The following is a 27,513-nucleotide window of genomic DNA, read 5'->3' on the forward strand; positions in this document are numbered from 1 at the left end:
ATACTGTTTAAAAAGAAAATAAAGTGTGTTTTTCAAACCCCAAAAAATGATAGGTGTATTTCTACCTTAAATTGCACACTGATTAATACAGATGTTGTAGATTCCCAAAAAAGTATTTTTTTGCTAACAGAATATGAAAGCTGTATATATTAAACTTGAATTTAACATTTGCAGATCTGGAAAATACTGTTTTTGGGGAAAAAAGTGTGTTTTTCAAAACCCAGAAAATGATGGGTGTATTTCTAGCTTAAATTGCACATTGACTAATCCAGATGTTGTAGATTGCCAATAAAGTCTTTTTTTGCTAACAGAATATGAAAGCTGCATATATTAAACTTGAATTTATCACTTACAGATCTGGAAAATACTGTTTTTTGAAAAAAATTGTGTGTTTTTAAAACCCCAGAAAATGATAGGTGTATTTCTACCTTAAATTGCACACTGACTAATCCAGATGTTGTAGTTTGCCCCCCAAAAATGGTGATTTGCAATGTCCCAAAAGCTCAGATGCAGTGCTGGTGCACTGAGCAATGCATAAAATGGCCGCCGCCGCCACCCACCTAACTAACAGAATTCTAAAAGTTAATATTTTTTGGTCAATGAGCTCAGGGCAGGGTAAAATGATAGTGCCCTGTACCCACACAATTAGATTCTCTCCTATTCTTTCCCTGAAATCACAAGTCCAGCAGCATCCTCTCCCTACACTTGTAACAGCAGAGTGACGTACAGCGCTATGTGACTCAAGCTTATATAGAGCCTGGGTCACACGCTGCTCTGGCCAATCACAGCCATGCCATTAGTAGGCATGGCTGTGATGGCCTCTTGGGGCAAGTAGTATGACGCTTGTTGATTGGCTGCTTTGCAGCCTTTCAAAAAGCACCAAGAAAGCGGCGAACACCGATCCCGAACCCGAACTTTTACGGAAATGTTCGGGTTCGGGTCCGGGGTCCAAAAATCCTAAAGTTCGGTATGAACCCGAACTTTACAGTTCGGGTTCGCTCAACAATGGTCATTGGGCAAAATACACAATTTTTTAGGCCTTGCAGCATCAAGACGTTTGAAATTCCAGGGTTATATACTGCTGTCATATTCAGTTATTAAACTAACACCCGTTTCGGCAAAAAAAATTTAGTTGGCAGCCTTTGCTGCAGATGTCATTGTGAGACACACCCTTTATATATTTGGGTTCTATTCAGATATTTGAAATACTGCCATTTTGTGCATAAATCTTTAATTGCGGCCTAGTGTGGGTCAGGCCATTTGAGATACACCCTGTATATACAGGGCTTATATTCTTCTATTAATAAAACACCCTCTTTGGGGAAAAATACACAATTTTTCAGGCCTTGCAGCATCAAGACGTTTGAAATTCCAGGGTTATATACTGCTGTCATATTCAGTTATTAAACTAACACCTGTTTGGGCAGAAATTTTTTATTTGGCAGCCTTTGCTGCAGATGTCATTGAGAGATACATCCTTTAACCTCTTAAGGACACATGACGTACCGATCACTTCAGACCTGCGGTTTTCTGCGTTTCCGGGTTATTCGGGTCTCTGAGGACCCGATAACCCGGAACAGGATGGTGATCGGTGGTGTGTTTTTACCCCACCAATCACCATCCTGCGATCCTGAGTAGTGATCGGGACATCACCTCTCAGGATCGCCTCTGATTGGTAGGAGGGCAGGCCGGCGGGAGATTCAAATGATAGCAGCACCCCATCTGTGCCCCAGCACCCATCCTTGCCCCCAGGACCCGATCTGTGCCCCAGCACCCCCCATCTTTATCAGCAGGTAATTAGGGAAAGTATAGGGAAAGGTTGGGCTAGGCAGGGAAAATAAAGGGAAAGTTATTGGTAAAAAAAATGTTTTCTTGCATCACCCTAAGTAGGGTGTCTGGGGTCCACAGCACAGCTGTGTGACCCTAGACCCCCCAGGGGTGCTGCTGCTTTCCCCCCTGCCCCCCCCCCAACTTTTTTAGGGTGTAGGCAGTTTTTTTTGTTTGTTTTTTGTGCGTACGCTGACTGTGGCCGGCACTCTTAGCGTCCAGCCACTGTTAGCGCATCGCACACCCCACCGCTGATCAACTTCGGACGGTTGTTCAGCGGTTTTAAAAAAAAATTCAAATTTTTTCCCCTTTTTTAGTTAGTCTTTATTTTTTTGGTCTGTTAGGCTTAGGGTGAGTACGTGAACACCCGTGCCCCACACACACGCACACCAAATAAAGATTTACACGAACATAAACACGCAGACACACACTCCCCTATGGCCCACCGGACGTTCTCGGCCGAGGAGGCATACACCCAGCTTGCCTCCGACTCCGAGAGTCCCAGTGAGGACGAGGATGACCCCACTTTCCTGTTGTCATCTGCGTCCTCCTCATCATCTAGCGATGATGATGAGACCCCTAGGCGGCGGAGACTCCGCCAGGCGGAGCAAGGGGACCGCCATGTTAGGGACCCTGTGGCCCACCCTAGTACGAGCAGCTTTGGGGCTCGTATTAGTTTTCCGGCCCACCAGTTAAATCCACCGGAGCCCCCTGCCGGTAAACTTGTCTGGTGTACCCCAGAGCGATTTGAGCCAGTGATTCCTGATTTTGTAGGCCAACCAGGAATCCAGATTTCCACAGTGGGCTTCACTGAATATGACTTTTTTAGTAATTTTTTCAGTGACCAACTGGTAAATCTAATGGTGGAGCAGACGAACCTGTACGCTCAACAGTTCGTTGCTCAACACCCAGGCTCCTTTTTGGCTAGGCACGGTGGCTGGACACCGGTCAGTGCAGCCGAGATGAGGACATTTTGGGGCCTCGTGCTGCATATGGGCCTAGTCAAGAAACCTAGTGTCAGGCATTACTGGAGTGGGGACGTCCTCTACCAGACTTCACTTTACAATACAGCCATGACACGCTTCCGGTTTGAGGCCATCCGGAAATGCCTGCATTATTCAGATAATGCAGCATGTCCCCCCCGAGGTGATCCTGCCTATGACCGTCTGTATAAGATACGGCCGGTCATCGATCACTTTGGGGGCCAAATTTGTACAGGCCTATGTACCTGGAAGGGAGGTCACGGTTGATGAGTCTCTCATTGTGTTCAAGGGGAGACTCATTTTCCGCCAGTATGTTCCCTCAAAGCGGGCGAGGTATGGCGTGAAGCTGTACAAACTTTGTGAGAGTACCTCAGGGTAAACTTACAAGTTTTGTGTGTACGAGGGGCGAGATTCCCGTATTCAACCCCCAGAATGTCCCCCCACTCTGGGTGTTAGCGGGAAACTTGTGTGGGACCTTTTGCACCCACTGCTAGATAAGGGTTACCACCTTTACGTAGATAACTTTTATACTAGTATCCCATTGTTCCAGTCCCTCGCCGCCAGATCCACGTCCGCTTGTGGGACCGTGCGGAAAAATCAACGTGGCCTCCCTGCTTACCCCCTCCAGGTACCTATCCCCAGGGGTGAGACCCGTGCCTTTACAACTGAAAACCTGTTGCTGGTCAGATATAAGGACAAGAGGGATGTCCTTGTACTGTCCACAATTCATGGTAACGGCTTAGGGTGAGTACGTGAACACCCGTGCCCCACACACACGCACACCAAATAAAGATTTACACGCACATAAACACGCAGACACACACTCCCCTATGGCCCGCCGGACGTTCTCGGAATTGTGGACAGTCCTTGTACTGTCCACAATTCATGGTAACGGCATCATCCCTGTCCCTGTGCGAGGTACCGTGGCAACGGTCCTCAAGCCCGATTGTATCGTCGACTACAATCGGTATATGGGAGGAGTTGATCTCTCTGATCAAGTCCTCAAGCCATATAATGCCATGCGCAAAACCCGGGCATGGTACAAAAAAGTTGCGGTCTACTGGGTGCATGTACAACTCTTTTGTGCTGTCCCAGGGTGCTGGCAACACAGGAACATTCCTTCAGTTCTATGAGGCAGTCCTCAAGAGCAGGCCGGAGTACCTCGGGAACTGGAGGCTCCCCGATCGTCCTTGGCCAACACTTTCCAGGTGTGGTCCCCCATACTGGAAAGAAGGGACAAACCCCAAAAAGGTGCAGAGTGTGTAACAGGAGGGGGATATGGAAGGACACCACTACTCAATGTGACACGTGCCCCGATCATCCGGGCCTCTGCATTATTGGTTGCTTCAGGGAGTACCACACTTCCATGGAGTACTAAATTTATATCCCAAATAGCCACTGACAATCGGATAAAAAAACTATGGTTCTCAGATTTGAAAAAAATTGTAAAAACTAAAATAATTTTAAAAAAGTATACAAATTAGGTATCTCCGCGTCGGTAATAATCTCCTCTATAAAAATACCCCATGACCCAACCCCCCAGATTAACACGGTCCAAAAAAATTAAAAATTAAAAGGTGCAAAAAAAGATTTTTTTTGTCACCTTACATAACAAAAAGTTTAATAGCAAGCGATCAAAAAGTCATATAGCCCCCAAAATAGTGCCAATAAAACCGTCCTCTCATCCCGCAAAAAATTAGCCTCCACATAAGATAATCGGCAAAAAACAAAACAAAAAAAATGACTCTTAGACTTTACAGATACAAAAAAAAATATTTGTATCAAAAAGGATAATATAGTCTAAAACCTAAATAATTGTAAAAAAAGTAGACTTATTAGGTATCGGGGCGATTAGGTATCGCCCCATGATCTAACCCCCCAGATTAACACGGTCAAAAAATTTTTTGGAAAACGGTGCCAAAACAGCTATTTTTGCCACTTTTCAATTTCAAGCCGTTTTTTCCGGTAACAAAGCAAGGGTTAACAACCAAACAAAACTTAATATTTATTACCCTGATACTGCAGTTTACAGAAACGCCACATTTGTTGTCGTAAACTGCTGTATCAGTAAAAGGGAGGCACAAAAGGAAAGGACCGACATGGTTTCTGGAAGGCCGATTTTGATGGCCTTTTTTATTGACACCATGTCCCTTTTGAAGCCCTTCTCATGCCCCCTAGAGTAAAAACTCCCTAAAAGTGACCCCATCTAAGAAACTACACACCTCAAGGTGTTCAAAACTGATTTTACACACTTTATTAACCCTTTAGGTGTTCCTCAACAGTTAATGGCAAATGGAGATGAAATTTCAGAATTTAAATTTTTGGTAACCATGCCTCACAAAAATGGAATATAGAGCAACCAAAAATCATATTTACTCTAAAAATAGTCCCAACAAAACGCCACCTTATTCCGTAGTTTTCAAAATGGGGTCACTTTTAGGGAGTTTCTACTCCAGGGGTGCATCAGGGGAGTTGAAATAGGACACGGTGTAAATAAACCGGTCCATAAAAATCAGCCCTCCAAAAACCACACGGCGCTCCTTTCCCTCTATGCATCGCCGTGTGGCCGTACAGTAGTGTACGACCACATATGGGGTGTTTCTGTAAATGGCAGAGTTAGGGCAATAAAGATACAGTCTTGTTTGGCTGTTAACCCTTGCTTTGTTAGTGGAAAAAATGGGTTAAAATTGAAAATTTGTCAAAAAAATGAAATTCTCAAATTTCATCCCCATTTGCCAATAACTCTTGTGCAACACCTAAAGGGTTAACAACGTTTGTAAAATCAGTTTTGAATACCTTGAGGGGTGTAGTTTCTTAGATGGGGTCACTTTTAGGGAGTTTCTACTCCAGGGGTGCATCAGGGGGGTTGAAACAGGACACGGTGTAAATAAACCGGTCCATAAAAATTAGCCCTCCAAAAACCACACAGCGCTCCTTTCCCTCTATGCCCCACCGTGTGGCCGTACAGTAGTGTAACGACCACATATGGGGTGTTTATGTAAACAGCAGAGTCAGGGCAATAAAGATACAGTCTTGTTTGTCTGTTAACCCTTGCTTTGTTAGTGGAAAAAATGGGTTAAAATGGAAAATATGGCAAAAAAATGAAATTCTCAAATTTCATCCCCATTTGCCAATAACTCTTGTGCAAAACCTAAAGGGTTAACAAAGTTTGTAAAATCAGTTTTGAATACCTTGAGGGGTGTAGTTTCTAGTAATTTTTGGGTGGTTTCTATTATGTAAGCCTCGCAAAGTTACTTCAGACCTGAACTGGTCCCTAAAAATTGGGTTTTTGAAAATTTCTGAAAAATTTCAAGATTTGCTTCTAAACTTCTAAGCCTTGTAACATCCCCAAAATATAAAATATCATTCCCAAAATGATCCAAACATGAAGTAGACATATGGGGAATATAAAGTAATAACTATTTTTGGAGGTATTACTATGTATTATAGAAGTAGAGAAATTGAAACTTGAAATTTGGTACTTTTTTATAAATAAAAATTATTTTTTTTGACTTCATTTTACCAGTGTCATGAATTACAATATGTGACGAAAAAACAATCTCAGAATGGCTTGGATAAGTCAAAGCATTTTAAAGTTATCACCACTTAAAGTGACAATAGTCAGATTTGCAAAAAATGGCCTGGTCCTTAAGGTGAAATAAGGCTGTGTCCTAAAGGGGTTAAATACAAAAGTTCTATTCAGATATTTGAAATACCGCCATTTTGTGCACAAATCTTTAATTGCGGCCTAGTGTGGGTCTGGCAGTATGAGATACACCCTGTATTTACAGGGCTTATATTCTTCTATTAATAAAACACCATTTTAGGGGCAAAATACACAATTGTTGCGCCCTTACATCATCAATACGTTTGAAATTCCCTTTAAATACAGGGGTTTTATTCAGGTATTTGAAATACATCCATTTTGTGCAAACAAATTTAATTGAGGCCTAGTCTGGTTCAGGCCGTGTGAGATATACCCTTTACATACTGTCGTTCTATTCTACTATTGATTAAACACACATTTAGGGCAAGATCCTAAATTCAAAAAATATGAGGAGAGAGACAAATAAGGGACGTGGCCTAGGTCGTGGTGCTGCTGGTAAAGCTCATGTTGCAGGAAGAGGATGTGGTTGATCTGTGCCAGCTACACGCACAAGTGAAACCCTTTCCTCAGGTGCGAGTAGGCTACAGAACCTGCAGCAGTATTTGGTCGGGCATAATGCGGCTCTACGAATGGTGAGGCCTGAATAAGTACAAGTGATACTAGATTGGGTTGCTGACAGTGGATCCAGTTCCTTCACATTGTCTCCCACTCAGTCTCCAGCTGAAAGACCACAGTTGACACCTGCAGCCGCAGCATCAGTCTTTCACCTCACCCCCTTGCAAATCAGCCAAGCAGTCTGAGCCCCAAGTCATGCAGCAGTCTCTTCTACTTTTTAATGATTCTGTTAGCAGGGTTTCCCAGGGCCATCCACCTAGCCCCACCCTAGAAGTGGAAGAGATTGAGTGCACCAATGCCCAACCACTTATTTTTCAAGATGAGTACATGGGAGAACCATCGCAGCACATCTTGGATGATGACAAAACACAGGTGCCAACTGCTGGGGCTTCTGAAAGTGTGCAGACCGACAAGGAAGGCAGGGGTGAAGACTGGGTGGAAGATGATGTGGTAGACGATGAGGTCCTCGACCCCACATGGAATCAAGGTCATGCGAGTGATCTATGTAGTTCGGAGGAAGAGGCGGTGGTCGCACAGAGCCACCAGCACAGCAGAAGAGGGAGCAGGGTGCAAAAGCGGAGCGGCCGCCCTCTAGACAGTACGCCTGCTACTGCCCACCGCAGCAAGGGACCGAGCACACCAAAGCCAGCTCCAAGGAGTTCCCTGGCGTCACAGTTCTTCAGACAATGTGCTGACGACAAGACACGAGTGGTTTGCCCGCTGTACAATCAGAGCCTGAAGCGAGGCATAAACATTCTCAACCTGAGCACAACCTGCATGACCAGGCATTTAAATGCAAAGCACGAGCTGCAGTGGAGTAGTCACCTCAAAAAACAAGAAAGATCTCTGGCTCATCCTGCTTCCTCCTCTGCTGCAGTCTCGGCCTCTTCATCTACCTCTGGAGTGACAGTGCCACCTGCCACCCCGCAAACAGAGGATCTGCCAGCAACACCAACACCTGGGTCACCAAGCATCTCCACAATGTCCCACGGAAGCTTTCAGCTCTCCATCTCCCAAACGCTAGAGAGGTAGAGGAAGTACCCCACTACCCACCCGCGATCCCTAACCCTGAATGCCAGCATTTCTAAATTACTGGCCTTTGAAATGCTGTCATTCCGTCTGGTGGAGACGGATAGTTTTAAAGGCCTTATAGCGGTGGCTGTCCCACAGTGCGTCGTGCCCAGCCTCCACTACTTTTCCAGGCAAGCCATCCCTTTCCTGAACAACCAAGTAGGGGATAGAATCAGGTGTGCACTGCGCAACGCCATCTGTGGCAAGGTGCTCCTGACTACGGATACGTGGACCAGTAAGCATGGTAAGGGACGTTAGATCTCCATAACAGCACACTGGCTAAATGCAGTGGCGGCTGGGCCTTAGTCGGATAGCAGTTTGGCGCATGTCCTTCCACCACCGAGTATTGCAGGGCGCTTCAGTTTGCCTCCTGTTGCTTCTTCCTCCTCTACCAGCTCCTCATCCGGTCAGCGTAACACCTTCCCCACCTTCAGCACAGCCAGGGGTAAAAGACAGCAGGCAGTTTTAAAACGTATCTGTTTGGGGGACAAACCCCACACCGCGCAGGAGTTGTGGACGGACCTTGAAGAACAGACCGATGAGTGGTTTGTGCCAGTCAGCCTCAAGCCCAGCCTGGTGGTGTGCGATAATGGGCGAAATCTCGTAGCAGCTCTGGGACTAGCTGGTTTGACGCACATCCCTTGCCTGGCGCATGTGCCGAATTTGGTGGTGCAGAGATTCCTTAAAAATTACCCCGATATGTCAGAGCTGCTGCATAAAGTGCGGGCCGTCTGTGCGCGCTTTCGGCGTTCTCACCCTGCTGCTCGCCTGTCAGCGCTGCAGCGTAACTTCGGCCTTCCCGCTCACCGCCTCATATGCGACATGCCCACAAGGTGGAACTCTGCCTTGCACATGCTGGCCAGACTGTGTGAGCAGCAGCAGGTGATAGTGGAGTTTCAGCTGCAGCACGCACGAGTGAGTCGCTCAGCGGAACAGCACCACTTCCCCACCAATGACTGGGCCTCCATGTGAGACCTGTGTTCCTTGTTGCACTGTTTCAAGTACTCCACCAACATGGAGAGTGGCGATAACGCCGTTCTCAGCGTTACTATCCCACTTCTATGCCTCCTTGAAAAAACACTTCTGGCGATGATGGAAGAGGATGTGGCACAGGAGGAGGAGGAAGAGGGATCATTTCGTAGGGTTTCCGGACAGTCATTTCCAAGTGGCTCCGAGGGTGGGTTCCTGCACACACAAACCCAAGGTACACAATTGTCCAGCCAGGACACAGTTCTGGAGGATGATGAGGTAGAGGATGAGGAGATGGAGGAGGAGGAACCATGTTCACAGCAGGGTAGCACCCAGACCAGCTCATGGCCATCACTGGTGCGTGGATGGGGGGATACAGAGGACACAGATGATAGACCTCCCACAGAGGACAGCTTTTCGTTGCCTCTGGGCAGCCTGGCACACATGAGCGATTACGTACGGCAGTGTCTCCGCAACGACCAGCCGAGTTGCCCACATTCTAACTTGTGCTAATTACTGGGTGGCCACGCTGCTGGATCCCCGTTACAAGGACAACATACTGTCCTTAATTCCCTCACTGGAGCATGATCGTAAGATGCGTGAGTACAAGCGCAAGCTGGTAGACGCGCTGCTGGTGGCATTCCCACCTGACAACGGGGGCACAGTGGAAGCACAAGGCAAAGGCAGAGGACGAGGAAGAGGTCACCAAGGCAGCTGGGGCACCGCCAGCACCTCAGAAGGCAGGATTAGCATGGACGAAATGTGGAAAAGCTTTGTCAGCACGCCACAACAACCAGCACCACCAGCTGATATGGAACGTCTTAGCAGGAGGCAGCATTTCACCAACATGGTGGAGCAGTATGTGTGCACTTGCCTACACGTACTGAATGACGAGTCTGCACCCTTCAACTTCTGGGTCTCCAAATTGGGCACATGGCCTGAGCTTGCCCTTTATGCCTTGGAGGTGCTGGCCTGCCCTGCAGCCAGTGTATTATCTGAACGTGTGTTTAGCACGGCAGGAGGCGTCATCACAGACAAGCGCAGCCGCCTGTCCACAGCCAATGTGGACAAGCTCACGTTCATTAAAATGAACTAGACATGGATTCCTCAGGACTTGTCCGTACCTTGTCCAGAATAGACATGTATACCGGCACTAACCAGCCATTGTTATACTGCAGCGCAATTGCTCATTCTTGTATTTTGGATATTTCACACTCTTTTAGAGTGTACCCTAATTTTTTTTTTTTATATTATAATCAAAAACCTGTGTTGGCTACCTTGTCCTCCTCCACCGCCGCTTCCACCTACACCGCTACGTCCAACGCCTCCTCAAACTCCTACTCCATATGGAACTCCACCTCATAAATCTAATTGTATTTATTTATTTGTACGTATTTTATATCATTTCACTACTTTGTCAGTTACATTTTCGGGTGAAATTCACCATTTTTTGGGTGTGATGTACCACTGCTATACCTAGTAGGCCGGTTAAAAAAAAAATGTCATTTACATTTTAGAGTGAAATTAACCAATTTTTGGGCGTATAGTACCACTGCTATACCTAGTAGACTGGTTAAAAAAAAAATTGCCATTTACATTTTCGGGTGAAATTCACCAATTTTTGGGTGTATAGTACCACTGCTATACCTAGTAGGCCGGTAAAAAAAAAATAATATGTCATTTACATTTTCGGGTGAAATTCACCAATTTTTGGGTGTGATGTACCACTGCTAATACCTAATAGGCCGGTAAAAAATAAATAATTGTCATTTACATTTTCGGGTGAAATTCACCAAATTTTGGGTGTGATGTACCACTGCTATACCTAGTAGGTCGGTTAAAAAAAATAAATTGTCATTTACATTTTCGGGTGAAATTCACCAATTTTTGGGTGTATAGTACCAGTGCTATATCTAGTAGACCGGTTAAAAATTTTTTTATTGTCAGTTACATTTTCGGGTGAAATTCACCAATTTTTGGGTGTGATGTACACTGCTATACCTAGTAGGCAAAAAAAAATTGTCAGTTACATTTTCATTTGAAATTCAACAATTTTTGGGTGTGAAGTACCACTGCTATACCTAGTAGACATGTTAAACAATAAAAAAAATTTGTCTGTTATATTTTATGGTGAAATTCACAAATTTTTGGGTGTGATGTACCACTACTATACATAGTAGGCCAGTTAAAAAATAAAAATAAATTGTCAGTTACATTTTCAGTTGAAATTCAACAATTTTTGGGTGTGAAGTACCACTGCTATATCTAGTAGACCGGTAAAAAAAATAAAAAAAATAAAAAAAATAAAATGGCAGTTACATTTTCTGGTGAAATTCAGCAATTTTTTGTTGTGATGTACCACTGATATACCTATTAGACCGGTAAAAAAAAAAAAAAACATTTGTCAGTTATATTTTAGGGTCAAATTCACAAATTTTTGGGTGTAATATACCCCTCCTCTACCTAGTTGACAGCTTAATAAATTTCAATAATTTTAATTTTACAATTTCGGGTGACAATAAACAATTGTTTTCTTTCATAGACCCCTGCTCTACCAAGTAGACAGGTTAATTAATTTCTGTAATTTTTCTGTTACATTCTTTGGTTGACATTAAATAATTTTAGACGTGAATAAACCCCTGCTCTGCATAGGTGACAGGGAATAAAATTTCTGAAATGCTTCTTTAATTGATGTGCACCACCTCCTTTGATTCAATGCTTAAACTTAAACAAGTTGTACCACATTTGCACTTCAATAATTTGTCCCACATTTCCGCTATTCTCTTTTGGCCAACATTTGCGCCTCAATAGCTTTTCCCTATTTTATGTTATTTTAAGTCATTTCCCTATTCACATTTGTTTGCAGAGCACTTGCCATGCTATTAACCACATTTTGACGACATTTGCAGCCCTCTAGTCCTTTCCATGACATTTTTACAGTCATTTTAGTGTATAAAAGTTCGGGACCCCATTTTTTTTTACATCACCATATCCTGACCTCCATACCTTGGTATAGTTATTTCTACTGAGCTGTGTGGGGCTCATTTTTTTAGGGACAATCTGTAGTTTTTATTGATACCAATTAGGAGTGTGTGTGACTTCTTATTTACATTTATAAAAAAAATTGGGGTAAGAGAAGCGATGAAAAAATGGCAAATTGGGCAATTTGACCCTTTTTTCCATTACGCAATTCGCTGTATTGGAAAAATATTTTTAGATTTTAATAGTACAGGTGTTTTTGGATGCGGTTATGCCCATGTTGTTTATATTATTTATGTATTTATATTTTATTCTACGGAAAAGGGGGTGATTTAAACTTTTATATTTTAAAAATTTTAAAATATTTTTAAGTTTGTTGTACTTTTTTATGCTTTTGAAGCTCATATTTGAGCCTACAAGTTAAGTATGATTTTTTTTATTTTTACCGCCATTTCAGGGAAAATCAATTCGTTACTACGAGCACGCGGAAATTTGGCTTCGCAGCAACTCGAATTCTTCCTGAAATTCAGATCGAAGTCCACTTTGTTAACTTCGATACGCTCAACACTAATTTATATGCTTGTATATAAGAGCTTTGTACACCACAATATATTCTGTTTATATTGAGGTTATGTGTAAACCTCTGCTTGGATGTGAGTTTCAGGTGCAAATGTTTGATCAAATATTTTTTTTTTATATATTTCCTGTTTATAACAAAGTTACATGAAGGAGGACATGGTTGTCTAGTAAGACAGCTGCAATCATCAGGTTGTTTGCTTTCAAGAAATATATTGGTTTTGTGGGTTCACTTACTTTCAAAGACTGTAATTCCTATATTCCAGAATTTTGTTCTTTTTAGTTCTGAGGATTTTATGAAGATATAGTAACATAGTAACATAGTTTATAAGGCTGAAAAAAAGACATCTTTCCATCCAGTTCAGCATGTTATGCTGCAAGTTGATCCAACGGAAGACAAAAATAAATAAACAATTTTCCCCACTTTAGGGGAAAGAAATTCCTTCCCGACTCCAACCTGATAATCAGAATAACTCCCTGGATAGCCTGTAATATTATTACACTCCAGAAATATATCCAGGCCCCTCTTGAACTCTTTTAGTGAACTCACCATCACCACCTCCTCAGGCAGAGAGTTCCATAGTTTCACTGCTTTGACCGTAAAGAATCCTCTTCTATGTTTGTGTACAAACCTTCTTTCCTTCAGATGCAGAGGATGTCCCCTCGTCACAGTCCTGGGGAAAAATAGATGATGGGGGAAATCTAGAAAAATAGATGATGATATGCATGGGACTTGAGATCTACGTCGTATATGTGAACTCTGCATGTTTACTTTTTATTTTTAGGAGGTAGGGTGCATATAACTTTCACCTTCAGTTACACAAAAGTTACCCACTAATATAAACTATTATAAAAAAAAACGCTTTGATGTAAAGTTGTATGAAGATGTCTGTGTGTATAAATTGCTGAGTGACATTTTGGCATTATGCTGTTGTCAACTTTCTGAAAATATAGGTATGGGGGTTAGTAAGATTTCTTATTTCATAATATAGGTTTTATTTGTATATGTCCACACTACAAAAATTATTCTGGCCCACATTTGTCAGACATTTATGGCATATTCTGTAGATTTGTCCATGTCCAAATAGGAATATCTGTTTTATATATACAGCTAACAGTTATATTTCACACTGTGTACGAATAAAAGTTTAGAATAAACCTTAGACAGATTTCTTTGAGATTCTATCAGACGCTGGCTTCCAGTGATAATGTTACAAACAAATGACAAATATAATGTTGATTGTAAATCTTTGATACATGGTGTATTTTTACTTGATAAAAGGATTTGTCTGTTCCTTTTTTAAGTCTTGTGTCCTTTAAACCTCTCAAGTCAATATATGATTCACAATAAGTGAATCTTTCCACCTCAGAAAGCTTTTATACCAAATGTAATTTTTAGCAGATATATGAAAGGGAGGGGAACTCAAATATCAAGGAGCCCTGGACAGCATATGTATATACGTACAATATTTATTACCAATATATCTCATGAAACACTACTACCTAAAATATATAAAATAGCATAAAATACCATACATAAAATTCACATAGGGAGTAATAGACAAAGCATGAATGGTGAGCAGTACTAGTGAATAAAGTCTCTGGCTCCAATGATGACCAGATGAAGCCTTTTGTATACTGCAATGGAACCAAATGTACTAGGAGTACAATTTACTAGCCTTCCTTGTAAGGATGGTAAACTGTATGTAAAGGTAATATAGCTCTTGTAGATGAATGTCATAGAAGGAAAACGCTCATGGAAAATTGTCCATATATCAACTTGAGCAATATAAAAAGGAACCATATACGTTACCCCCGGATGGTAGGCCGGTCCTGGTTGCGCTGTTTGTTATAATCTCATTGCCGAGAGGCAAGTTGGTTATTCGAGATCCTCACTGTTTTTCAGACTGACTTGCGGTGTCCACTACCACTGTAGAAGGAGAGGTACCCCGAAACGCGTTTGGTCAGTTTCAATGGAGTAGCAAGCCAGGACTCACACGGACATTGCCGCAAGTGGCTTCCTTGTTTAGGGTATTATATAGCCCTCTATTTTATCTAGGTGTATTGACTAACTCCTCATCATACCATATTTCTGGAAGAGCGGAACCAACAAACGCTACCTTTGTATCACACGACTGCCTGGTTACGTGCACGGGCTTTCAGTCACGTGGAATCACCGCCAAGTCACGTGGGATGCCACGAGAACACCGTAAGACTACACGGGACGGCGCAAGTCAGTCTCGGTGGTGAAACAGAGAGGATCTCGAATAACCAACTTGCCTCTCGGCGGTGAGATTATAACAAACAGCGCAAACCAGGATCGGCCTACCATCCGGTGGTAACGTATATGGTTTCTTTTTATATTGCTCAAGTTGATATATGGACAATTTTTCATGAGCGTTTTCCTTCTATGACATTCATCTACAAGAGCTATATTACCTTTACGTACAGTTTACCATCCTTACAAGTAACGCTAAGGTTTTATAAAAATGTTGCTTTGTTTGGTATCTACACCTTCTATGTATCACAGAGATAAGTGAAGTATAAAAAAATTCAGTTCGGACACTTCGCTGAATCTAAGGGCATTCGGTGAAGTAAGGGCATTCTTTAGATACAGATTGTGCCTAACTAACATGTGGCAATAAACGATTGATGCGAAGAGACGAACAGCGAGTGACGGTCCTTTATTATCACTTTTTGTATGGGACGCCATCCCTAGGAAATGTGCACCACCACGCCATACCGGAGTACCGACTGACATACACTGCAGCTTAGAGTGGAGACTGTGTCAGCAGTAAGTTTGTTTATTTTTCCCGTCTTCTGATCCGTCACAAGAACAAGCAGTCATGGCAGTGGAGCGTGAGCACAGACAGCGACCCCTAGTCAGACCTTCATGAGGATGGGTGATGGCCAGAGATGAGCGAATTTAAAAAAAAATTGATTCGGCCGATTCGCCGCATTTAAAAAAAAAAAATTAGCTTCGATCCGAATTCATTTGTGGCGAATTGCTTTAAAAAAGCGGCTATTTCCTGGCTGCAGAGAGCCTTTATAGTGGTGTAGAACACTGTGCCTTGCAGTAACACGCATAGAAAGTCTGCTGTGGTAGTGAAATAATACTGTGAGTCAGTATGACATGTAGATAACAGGCTTCGCTCTTAGAATCACTGCAAACTTCACTTATTTGAGCAGTCACGGGGCCAAAACTGACCAAATAACTTAAGTATGAACTCAGCCTTACAGGTCGATGTTAGCACCAAGAAGAAGCGCACTCCTTTTACATTTTTACACAGCTGATTCCACATAGATGTCAACAGAACCTGTTCTATTAAACGCTTATACAAGTAGAGCAGACAGAGTGGAGAGGGTGTCAGCAGTAAGTTTCTGTTGATGTCACTGATTATTTTGCCCTTCCTTGGATCCATCAGAACAATGACCCACAAAAAACAGATCCTGTCTGTTGAGAATCTGCCTTTACTCGGTCAGCATTTGGTCAGTAATCCATCAGTATTGTTATGCCAAAAAAAGCAGGAGTGTATCCAAAACAGAGATGACACATGAATGGAATATTTGCATGTCTTCTGTGTTTTGTACCCACTCCTGATTTTGGCTACCAAATCACATGCCAATTCTGATGGGACCATACAGGCCTTACAGATGCTACACAGAAAGGATCCGTTGTGTGTCTCATTTTCCTTATTTCTGACAGATCAGAAGAAGGGTCAAATAAATGATGATGTCAGCCAGGCCGAAAGGCAAAATAGTGGCCCATTCATGAAGTGGGGAGGGTGGGAACAGCATGAGAAATCCACAGAGTGGCCCTATGACATAGTGGTCAGGTGGAAGCAGCATGAGGAGACCACAGATTGGCCCAATGACAGAATCTGGAGTGGCGGCAGCATCAGGAAGCCACAGAGTGGCACACTGACAGTATGGAGGTGGCAGCAGCATCAGAAGACCACAGAGTGGCAAGGTGACATAGTATGGAGGTGGCAGCAGCATGAGGAGACCACAGAGTGGCAAGGTGACATAGTGTGGAGGTAGCAGCAGCATGAGGAAACCACAGAGTGGAAAGGTGACATAGTGTGGAGGTGGCAGCGGCATCAGGAGGCCACAGAGTGGCAAGGTGACATAGTGTGGCGGTGGGTCGCAATACCAGTACCCGCTTAAGATGGTGGGTGAAAGTAGGAGCACTTGGCATCAGATGAGTGGCATCAGGCGGGTGGCAGCATCTTTTGTCAAAGTGTTGGTGTGACACCATGGATGATCTAGTCTGATGCATCAGGCATAGGTGGGTGGAAACCCTGGTTGATCCACACCTAATTCATCTTGACAAATGTCAGTCTCTCCACATTTTGGGTGGACAGGAGAGTTCTTATTGGGGTAACTATGGGCCCCGTCGCACTAAACACCCGCTCTGATGCCACACTACTGGCCGGGCAGGACAGCATTTCCATGGAAAACTCTGTCAGTTGCAGCCACAAATCCAGTTTGGCTGCCCAGTAGTCCAGCGAATCTTCAACTTGGGGCGGCAAGGTGCTGTACAAGTATGCCACCACCTGCTTGTCCAGGTTCTGCTCTATGTCTATGTGCTGCTGCTGGTGAGTAGTTTCCTCAGTAGTCAGGTGAAGAAAACTGCTCATCAGAGACTCTAGACTTAAGTTGCTGCTGATGGAGCTAGTACTGCTCCTTCCCCCCCACAACCCTCCAGCAGTCATGGCAGTGGAAAGTTAGTGCATAGGGCCCCCCGATAAGACCTGCGTGAGGATGGGCAATGGCGCACATAGGCAGCAGCCAACTGACTGCCTCTCAGCAGGTGTATAAAAGGCCCCCTTTTTGGACCGGTAGCGGGGGTCCAACAAGGTGCGGAGCCAGAAGTCATCCCTCTGCAGAATGGTGACAATTTGGCTGTCACTATGCAAGCAAGTGACTTGGAAAGACTCCCTGTCTCCATCTCCACTGCATACTGCCACGGTGTGTCTGGTTCCTCTGCTTTGTCTTCCTCATTGCCCTGTAGCTCCTCTGCCTGCTCCTCCTCTCCCGTCACCTGTGTAGAAAAACCACCCATTTCGCTACACATTGCTTGTGCTCCAATGTCCTCCTCATCCAGTTTAGCCCCCACAGGGCTCATGTGGCCGTGAACTCTAGGCGTCACGTCTCCAGTCCCCTGACCAGCCAGATTTATCAGCATCTGTTCCTGGACATGAAGCAGTGGAATGACGACATTCATCCCATAGTCTGGGCGACTGACAAATAACGCCTCCTCAAAGAGCCTGAGCAAACGGCAGGTGTCATGCATAGTGATGAGTGGGAGGTGCCATATTTGATTTTGCGAATATTCGATTGAATATTCGTCTTATATTCGTCGAAATCGTATATTCGTCATTATGCTATTTATTGCTAATAATATGCGATTTAATTAATCGCGTATTGCGATTTTGTGTATTTTACGAATATTCGCCATATTGCTATATATTCTTGTTTTAGAATATGACGACTATTCTAAAAAACAAAGTTATAGCAATATAGCGAATATTCGTAAAATACACATATAGACTGAAATTTCACTAATGTAGTGCTATAATAAAAAAAATTTTGGTCTAATTTTTTTGTCTCTTTCTGAATCAGAAGTTAGAATATACCGCCAGGGCGCTGTGATCCATGCAATTAACCCCTCAGGTGCGGGTTAATTGCGCAGATCACAGCGCCCTGTGCACCCTCCCCCCCACCTGCCCAGTATTAAAATAATTGGTGGCCAGTGCGTCCCCCCTTCCTCCCCAGTAATAAAATAATTGTTGGCCAGTGCGCCCTAACCCCCCCCTCCCCAGTATTAAAATAATTGGTGGCAGTGGCCACAGGGTCCCCCTCCCCCCCTGGCAGTGGCCACAGGGTCCCCCTTTCCCCCTGTCATTGGTGGCAGCAGGCAGTTCAGAGCGTAATGGTCGGGCTTCGATCGGTTACAATGGCAGCCAGGACTCTACTGAAGTCCTGGCTGCCATAGTTAGTTAATCACTCAGCAGCATTTACTTACCTGCGGGGCTCTGCTCTTTCTGAGAACTCACAGGTCTATGCGGAGCATTGCTGAAGGCATATGTGGCACATAGACCTGTGAGTTCTCAGAAGGAGGAGAGCCCCTGCAGGTAAGTAAATGCTGCTGAGTGAAACTGCCTGGTGCCACCAATGACAGGGGGGAGGAAGGGGGACCCTGTGGCCACTGCCAGGGGGGGAGGGGGACCCTGTGGCCACTGCCACCAATGATTTTAATACTAGGGGGAGGGGGGTTAGGGTGCACTGGCCACCAATTATTTTAATACTGGGGAGGCGGGGCGCACTGGCCACCAATTATTTTAATACTGGGGAGGTGGGGGGAGGGCGCACAGGGCGCTGTGATCAGCGCAATTAACCCGCACCTGAGGCGGTATATTCTAACTTCAAGCGTCCCCGTCACCATGGGAACCATGGTGGTTAGAATATACCAGTAATGCCCAACCTACGGCCCGCAGGTTGGGCATTACTGGTATATTCTAACCACCAGGGGTTCCCATGGTGACGGGGACGCTTGAAGTTAGAATATACCGCCCCGCGCAGTGACCGGACTTTATCAGCGCAGGGCGCGCTACGAACGGCACAGGCAGCAAAGCGATGCTGTCTGTGCCTGCAATCTCCCCGCCCAGCCCCGCCTCCTAGCTAATTTATTCACTGCACTTGCCTCTGTGAAATTGAAGAGAAGCGCCGTAATCTCGCACAGGCGCACTAGCAGAGACATCGAAGTGCACATGCACAGTCTTCCTGGCCTCTGCCAGTGCGCCTGTGCGAGATTACGGCGCTTCTCTTCAATTTCACAGAGGCAAGTGCAGTGAATAAATTAGCTAGGAAGTGGCTCTGGGTGGGGGGGATATCTGTGGAGGACACTGAAGGGGGGGGGATCTGTGGAGGACACTGAAGGGGGGATCTGTGGAGGACACTGAAGGGGGGATCTGTGGAGGACACTGAAGGGGGGATCTGTGGAGGACACTGAAGGGGGGGGATCTGTGGAGGACACTGAAGGGGGGGGATCTGTGGAGGACACTGAAGGGGGGGATCTGTGGAGGACACTGAAGGGGGGGATCTGTGGAGGACACTGAAGGGGGGGATCTGTGGAGGACACTGAAGGGGGGGATCTGTGGAGGACACTGAAGGGGGGGATCTGTGGAGCACACTGAAGGGGGGGGGGGGATCTGTGGAGCACACTGAAGGGGGGGGGGGGGGATCTGTGGAGGACACTGAAGGGGGGGGGGGATCTGTGGAGGACACTGAAGGGGGGGGGGGATCTGTGGAGGACACTGAAGGGGGGGGGGGGATCTGTGGAGGACACTGAAGGGGGGGGATCTGTGGAGGACACTGAAGGGGGGGGATCTGTGGAGGACACTGAAGGGGGGGGGATCTGTGGAGGACACTGAAGGGGGGGGGATCTGTGGAGGACACTGAAGGGGGGGGATCTGTGGAGGACACTGAAGGGGGGGGATCTGTGGAGGACACTGAAGGGGGGGGATCTGTGGAGGACACTGAAGGGGGGGGATCTGTGGAGGACACTGAAGGGGGGGGGATCTGTGGAGGACACTGAAGGGGGGGGGATCTGTGGAGGACACTGAAGGGGGGGGGATCTGTGGAGGACACTGAAGGGGGGGGATCTGTGGAGGACACTGAAGGGGGGGGGATCTGTGGAGGACACTGAAGGGGGGGGGATCTGTGGAGGACACTGAAGGGGGGGGATCTGTGGAGGACACTGAAGGGGGGGATCTGTGGAGGACACTGAAGGGGGGGGATCTGTGGAGGACACTGAAGGGGGGGGGATCTGTGGAGGACACTGAAGGGGGGGGGATCTGTGGAGGACACTGAAGGGGGGGGATCTGTGGAGGACACTGAAGGGGGGGGATCTGTGGAGGACACTGAAGGGGGGGGGGATCTGTGGAGGACACTGAAGGGGGGGGGGATCTGTGGAGGACACTGAAGGGGGGGGGATCTGTGGAGGACACTGAAGGGGGGGGGGATCTGTGGAGGACACTGAAGGGGGATCTGTGGAGGACACTGAAGGGGGATCTGTGGAGGACACTGAGACTGCTGGTATTTAGGAGAGGGCAAAGGAGAGCTAAGAACCGGGCCGGCACCTCTGCCTACCTTCCCTTACTTAAAACTGACCCATATAATAAACACGCAGGACAACAGGTAACCTTTTAGCTGGGTGATGATCGGCCACAGCTTATTTATTTTATACAGCAAAACCAAAGAACATCTTGGAGCGGTATGCCAACCGCCGGACTCCCGGCGGGCAAGTACGCCATCAGCCATCTCCAACACTCCGCTGTGTCAATTGCCGCCAGCTGTGACTTCATATCTCAAATCATACCGCCCTTCTTAAAAGAAGAAGACAATGTAAATAACTTAAAACAACGGTAAAAGGTCCAACACCTGCTTTTAACTATCTCTTATATCATCGTTATTCCTTTAACTTTCCTTTTTTTTTATCTTTTTTTTTTTTTTTTTATAAAACCAGAAACCAAAAGGAAACTCCCCGCTGAAACTACCCATTCAAGGGCGGGAGGGTGGGCAACTCGGCTTCCGCTGCAAAGAGGAAGTGCAGCAGCAGGGGAGGGGGTTATATACCCTGCTAGAGGGAGGAGACATCTCCAACTCGTCCCCTAGTGACGTGCCACCATAGCTCCATTAACCCCATAGGCACTGTGGAGATTAGCTGTACAAATGGTAGGCAGTCGGCAGGATTGGATGCAACATAAGGGTTTTTATTGGAAAAAACACAACTCAAATTAGGTCCAACAGGATGGCTTGGCTTCAGCCCATCAAGGTTCAGTCACATAAAGCACTTATCTTCAGCCCTCATGTGTCATATAACAGTTCAATTGTTAAACAGGCAAAATACAGGAGTCACCTTTGTGCAGAATCTTGTCTTTTCCTTCTCAGGAACACTGTGGAGAGGAGTGCTCCTAAGTCCTCTGCAGACCAACACCAAACACATACTGACAGTGTGTCTTTTAAATTAGCTTCCAGCTGGGTGAGGTGGTAACACAGGAGATGGAGTATGGGAGTGACCTTCCCACCCAAACTCTTCAGTCACTCCTAAATCCCGGACCCAAATTCCAGCTACCACAAACTCAGCAATCTAACATCACTGGTTGCCATTTACCTCCGGGATTTACATCACTGAGAGCAGCAGCCTCAGTGACACATACTTGCCATCAATAACCTTACCCTTTAGATGCTTACATATCCCCCCCCTCTGCCCAAGGCCAGGGGACTGGGCACTTGACCCTGATAGACAGTAAATCCTTGACAAGGCATCAGCATTAACATGAAGCTTCCCTGCCCTGTGCTCTACCACAAAATTAAAGTCCTGCAACTCCAGGAACCACCGTGTTACCCTTGCATTGTTTCCTTTATTTCGGCACATCCATTTTAAAGGGGCATGGTCAGATACCAAGCGGAACTTCCTACCTGCCAAATAGTACCTCAAAGCCACGAGGGCCCACTTTATTGCCAAACACTCCCTCTCCACTATTGAGTAGTTTCTCTCACAGGAGGTGAGTTTTCTACTCAAATATATGATGGGGTGTTCTTCCCCATTTACCTCTTGTGACATTACTGCCCCTAAACCAACCTCTGAGGCATCGGTCTGGACAATAAACTCTTTTGAGAAGTCTGGTGCGATCAGCACAGGCTGACTGCATAGGGCTTTTTTAAGGTCCTGAAACGCCTTTTCTGTCTCTTGAGACCACTGGACCATTACTGACTTTCTCCCTTTCGTGAGGTCTGTTAATGGTGCTGCAATGGAGGCAAAGTTCGGGACAAATCTGCGGTAATAGCCAACAATCCCCAAGAACGCCTTCACCTGTTTTTTTGTCCGAGGCTGTGGCCACTTCTGAATTGCCTTTACTTTGTTTACCTGTGGTCTTATTGTGCCCTTACCTACAATATACCCCAGATAGCGAGCCTCCTCTAACCCAATAGCGCACTTCTCCGGGTTAGCAGTAAAGCCAGCTTTCCTGAGGGAATCCAGTACGGCCTGTACCTTACCTAGATGGGATTCCCAGTCCGTGCTAAAGACCACGATATCGTCTAAGTATGCTGCTGCGTACCTTTTATGGGGGCCCAAGACCCTGTCCATCGCTCTCTGGAAAGTTGCGGGTGCCCCTTGTAACCCAAAGGGCATCCTGGTATATTGAAAGAGCCCGTCTGGGGTGGAGAAGGCAGTCTTTTCCTTTGCCTCCTCTGATAGGGGAATCTGCCAGTACCCCTTGGTGAGGTCAAGTGCGGTAATATACCTAGCTGGTCCCAACCTTTCAATTAATTCATCCACCCGGGGCATAGGATAGGAATCGCATTTAGAGACTTCATTTAGACGGCGGAAGTCATTGCAGAACCGCCAGGTCCCATTTGGCTTAGGCACTAATACAATGGGGCTGGACCACCCGCTTTTGGATTCCTCAATAACCTGCAGAGCTAACATACGCTTTACCTCCTCAGAGACCGCTTGTCTCCGAGCCTCAGGGATTCTGTATGGTTTAAGGTTTATCGTTACCTCGGGGTCAGTGACTATATCATGCTGAATGACATCTGTAGTGCCTGGCAGGTCCGTAAAAATATCCCTGTTCTGCTGTAGAAACTCCTTGGTTTCTTGTTTTTGGGGTTTGGACAGGGTGTCACCTATTGCAACCTTTTCAATATCTGTGCGACAATCCATTTGGGGTTTTGTGGCCGCTACCAGGGACTCTCTATCCTTCCAAGGTTTTATTAAATTGACGTGATAGAGTTGGATGGGCTTTCTTTTCCCAGGCTGATGTATTTTATAATTGACTTCTCCAACCCTTTCTACTACTTCAAAAGGACCCTGCCACTTGGCCAGAAATTTGCTTTCTACCGTGGGAACCAGCACCAGTACCCTGTCCCCAGGGTTGAACTGCCTCACCCGGGCCGCTCTATTGTACACCCTGCTCTGGGACTCTTGGGCCTTCTGCATGTGTTCCCTCACGATGGGCATAATACTGCTGATGCGATCTTGCATTTGGGCCACGTGTTCTATCACACTTCTGTAAGGGGTAGCCTCACTCTCCCAAGTCTCCTTGGCAATATCCAGCAATCCCCTGGGATGTCTCCCATATAATAACTCAAATGGAGAGAAGCCAGTGGAGGACTGGGGGACCTCTCGGATGGAGAACATGAGATATGGCAACAGACAATCCCAGTCCCTCCCATCCTTTTCTACCACCCTTCTCAACATCCCCTTTAAGGTTTTATTGAACCTCTCTACGAGGCCATCTGTTTGGGGATGATATACAGAGGTTCTTAGCTGCTTAATTTTCAGCAGTTTGCAAAGCTCCTTCATAACTTTGGACATGAAAGGTGTACCCTGGTCAGTCAGTATTTCTTTTGGTAGGCCAGTTCTGGAAAATATATGAACCAACTCCCGAGCAATGCACTTGTTGGAGGTATTCCGCAACGGAATGGCTTCAGGATACCTGGTGGCATAGTCCAGCACTACCAAAATATACTGGTGGCCTCGGGCAGACCTAACTAACGGCCCCACCAAATCCATAGCTATTCTGTCAAATGGAATCTCAATTATTGGCAGGGGAACCAAGGGGCTCCGAAAGGGACTCACAGGAGCCGTTACTTGGCAGGTAGGGCAGGACCGACAAAACCTTTCAACCTCTTGGTAACAACCTGGCCAATAGAACCTTTGCAGGATTCTTTCCTTTGTTTTGTCAGTCCCCAGATGACCCCCAAGTAAATGGGTGTGGGCCATATCAAGGACCATCCTTCTATAAGGTATGGGTACCACCAATTGCTCCACAATTTCATTACACATCTTAGTAACACGATACAGTAAGTTATCACTGACAGCAAAATGAGGAAACCTTTGATCAGCATTAGGCTCCTGAGGCACCTCATTCAGTACAGTTACATTTTCCCATGCATGTTTCAGGGTGGAGTCTCGTAACTGAGCAGTCCCAAAGTTCTCCCGTGACACTTCCAAGTCCGGTACATTCTGCTCAGGGTTAGACTCCTCACCCTCATCCCCAGCCAATACTTCAAGGGGAAAACTGTCTGATACCTCATTGGTCACCCCTACAGCATCTGTTTGGGCTTCTTCCCCTAAAGGAATTGGGCTGAAAGAAGGTGAACATGCAACAGGCGTATCATTACAGTGGGAATGAGACCAGAGTTCCCAGAACAACGGAAAATCTTGTCCCACAATCACTGGATGTAATAAGTCTGGTACCACACCCACTTCATGGGTTACTGTCCCGCAGCCAGTCCCTACAGTCACTTTGGCCAGCGGATAATGCTTAGTGTCCCCATGGATACAAACCACCCCCACCCGCCTTTCAGGGATGACCAGGTCATGGGGTACGGCAGCACACAAGAGGGTGACCAGGCTACCTGAGTCCAAAAGGGCCACAACACTAACCCCGTTTACCTGGAGTTGACGCTCCTGGGGACCTGGTTCCTGCAGGGGTGTAGCACTGCAAACAGGATGAGCAAACATGGAGAGGCGGCGGGTGGCACCACACTCCATTGGCTCCTCCCCCTGGGAACAGTGTGCTGCAATATGCCCCGGTTGCTGACACTTCCAACAACGGACCTCAGGTCGGCCTTCGAGTGGGGCTTCAGAACGGGAGGGTACCTTTCTTGGAATGAAAAACCTCTTTCCCCGGGGTGAGCCACCCAGGCTTTGTCTGTTGGCTCGGTCCTCCTGCTCAGAGGTAGAAATGGCTGTGGAGGTTGCTCTCTGTCGACGACCACCAGAGGATCCCACGAACTGCTGTGGTTTACCTTCAGGCCTCAGACAGGTCTCGGTAGTGGTAAACCGCTCCACAAGTGAAACCAATTGATCCAGGGTTTTGGGGTCTCCCTGAGCAACCCAGCGGTGAATGTCCCAAGGAAGTCCACTCACATAGCGGTCGAGCACGATTCGTTCGACCATGTCTGCTGTACTCAGTGTCTGGGGTTGTAGCCACTTGCGCACAAGGTGTAACAAATCAAACATTTGAGAGCGGGGCGGTATTTTCTCTTCAAACCGCCATTCATGGACTCTGCGAGCGCGCACAGATAAGGTGACTCCCAGCCTGGCCATGATTTCTGCTTTAAGGATATCATAGTCTTTGGCCTGTTCTGCTGTTAAATCAAAATATGCTTTTTGCGGCTCTCCAGTCAAATAAGGCGCCAGAACCTCAGTCCATTCAGCCACAGGGAGTTTCTCCCTTTCCACAATCCTTTCAAACACCGCCAGATAGGCCTCTATGTCGTCATCTGGAGTCATTTTTTGCAAGGCGCGGTGCACTGCTTTTTTTTCATTCACAGTCCCAGCTAATTCCTCTATATTCCTTGGTTGAGCTGACACACTCTCTCTCAGGACTGTGATCTGTTCCAGCAACAGACGGTTGGTTTCCTGCTGGGCAGCACTGACCTGCACAAACTGCTTAACCAGCTCCTCCATGGCAGGAGTCTCACTGGGCAACAATGTAGCAGCCTTTATCCAGGACATAAGCCGGTTACAGAGTAAATTTTTTTTATTATGCAGCCGTTACCCTTAGCAACCACTTGCCCGCATCCGACACCATATGTGGAGATTAGCTGTACAAATGGTAGGCAGTCGGCAGGATTGGATGCAACATAAGGGTTTTTATTGGAAAAAACACAACTCAAATTAGGTCCAACAGGATGGCTTGGCTTCAGCCCATCAAGGTTCAGTCACATAAAGCACTTATCTTCAGCCCTCATGTGTCATATAACAGTTCAATTGTTAAACAGGCAAAATACAGGAGTCACCTTTGTGCAGAATCTTGTCTTTTCCTTCTCAGGAACACTGTGGAGAGGAGTGCTCCTAAGTCCTCTGCAGACCAACACCAAACACATACTGACAGTGTGTCTTTTAAATTAGCTTCCAGCTGGGTGAGGTGGTAACACAGGAGATGGAGTATGGGAGTGACCTTCCCACCCAAACTCTTCAGTCACTCCTAAATCCCGGACCCAAATTCCAGCTACCACAAACTCAGCAATCTAACATCACTGGTTGCCATTTACCTCCGGGATTTACATCACTGAGAGCAGCAGCCTCAGTGACACATACTTGCCATCAATAACCTTACCCTTTAGATGCTTACAGCACCTAAAAGAAACCGGGCAAGGTGCTACATATGACCCACGGCTAGGAAGGGGAAGGGGGACCACCAGTCCCTAAGCACCCTCCCTAAAAGTCGGGCGCTTGCCAGACTGCTGGTATTTAGGAGAGGGCAAAGGAGAGCTAAGAACCGGGCCGGCACCTCTGCCTACCTGTAGCTCCCCTTACTTAAAACTGACCCATATAATAAACACGCAGGACAACAGGTAACCTTTTAGCTGGGTGATGATCGGCCACAGCTTATTTATTTTATACGGCAAAACCAAAGAACATCTTGGAGCGGTATGCCAACCGCCGGACTCCCGGCGGGCAAGTACGCCATCAGCCATCTCCAACACTCCGCTGTATCAATTGCCGCCAGGGTGGAGACCCGCAGCCTTAAACGGGGCTCCGACCACCACCCAGCAAAAACATGGCCTGTTCAATACCGTCCTGCAAGCCGGAAAAAAAGATGTCCAAACCAATCTCTGTCAAGTGAACACCATCGGGCCTCATAAGGAATCTGTTATCACCTTCTAGTTGGCGATGTCTCACCACAATCCCCCCACGGGAGCGCACAAACCGAGACATGCGGGAATTGACTGTCCTCCTACATTTCTCGGCAGCCTCGGCATCCCTGGCACCGTGCCAAACCACCCGAGGAATGATTTCGGACCATACCAGCACCATCTCAGCAAAGAAGGACGAGAACCTCTCAATGTCAGAGCGCATGA

At 46.3% G+C, this 27,513-nt stretch overlaps 1 long non-coding RNA gene across 1 annotated transcript; it reads right to left on the reverse strand.

Moving 5' to 3' along the window:
- Nucleotides 1-20,830: 20,830 nt before the first annotated feature.
- LOC121008217 lies at nucleotides 20,831-27,155 on the reverse strand. Its single transcript, XR_005780530.1, has 2 exons — nucleotides 27,012-27,155; nucleotides 20,831-21,017 (listed from the first exon to the last, which is right to left on the reverse strand). It is a non-coding gene; the product is annotated as an uncharacterized LOC121008217 (long non-coding RNA).
- Nucleotides 27,156-27,513: the final 358 nt, after the last annotated feature.

Source organism: Bufo bufo, chromosome 7 (genome assembly GCF_905171765.1).
Source record: "Bufo bufo chromosome 7, aBufBuf1.1, whole genome shotgun sequence".
NCBI lineage: Eukaryota > Metazoa > Chordata > Amphibia > Anura > Bufonidae > Bufo > Bufo bufo.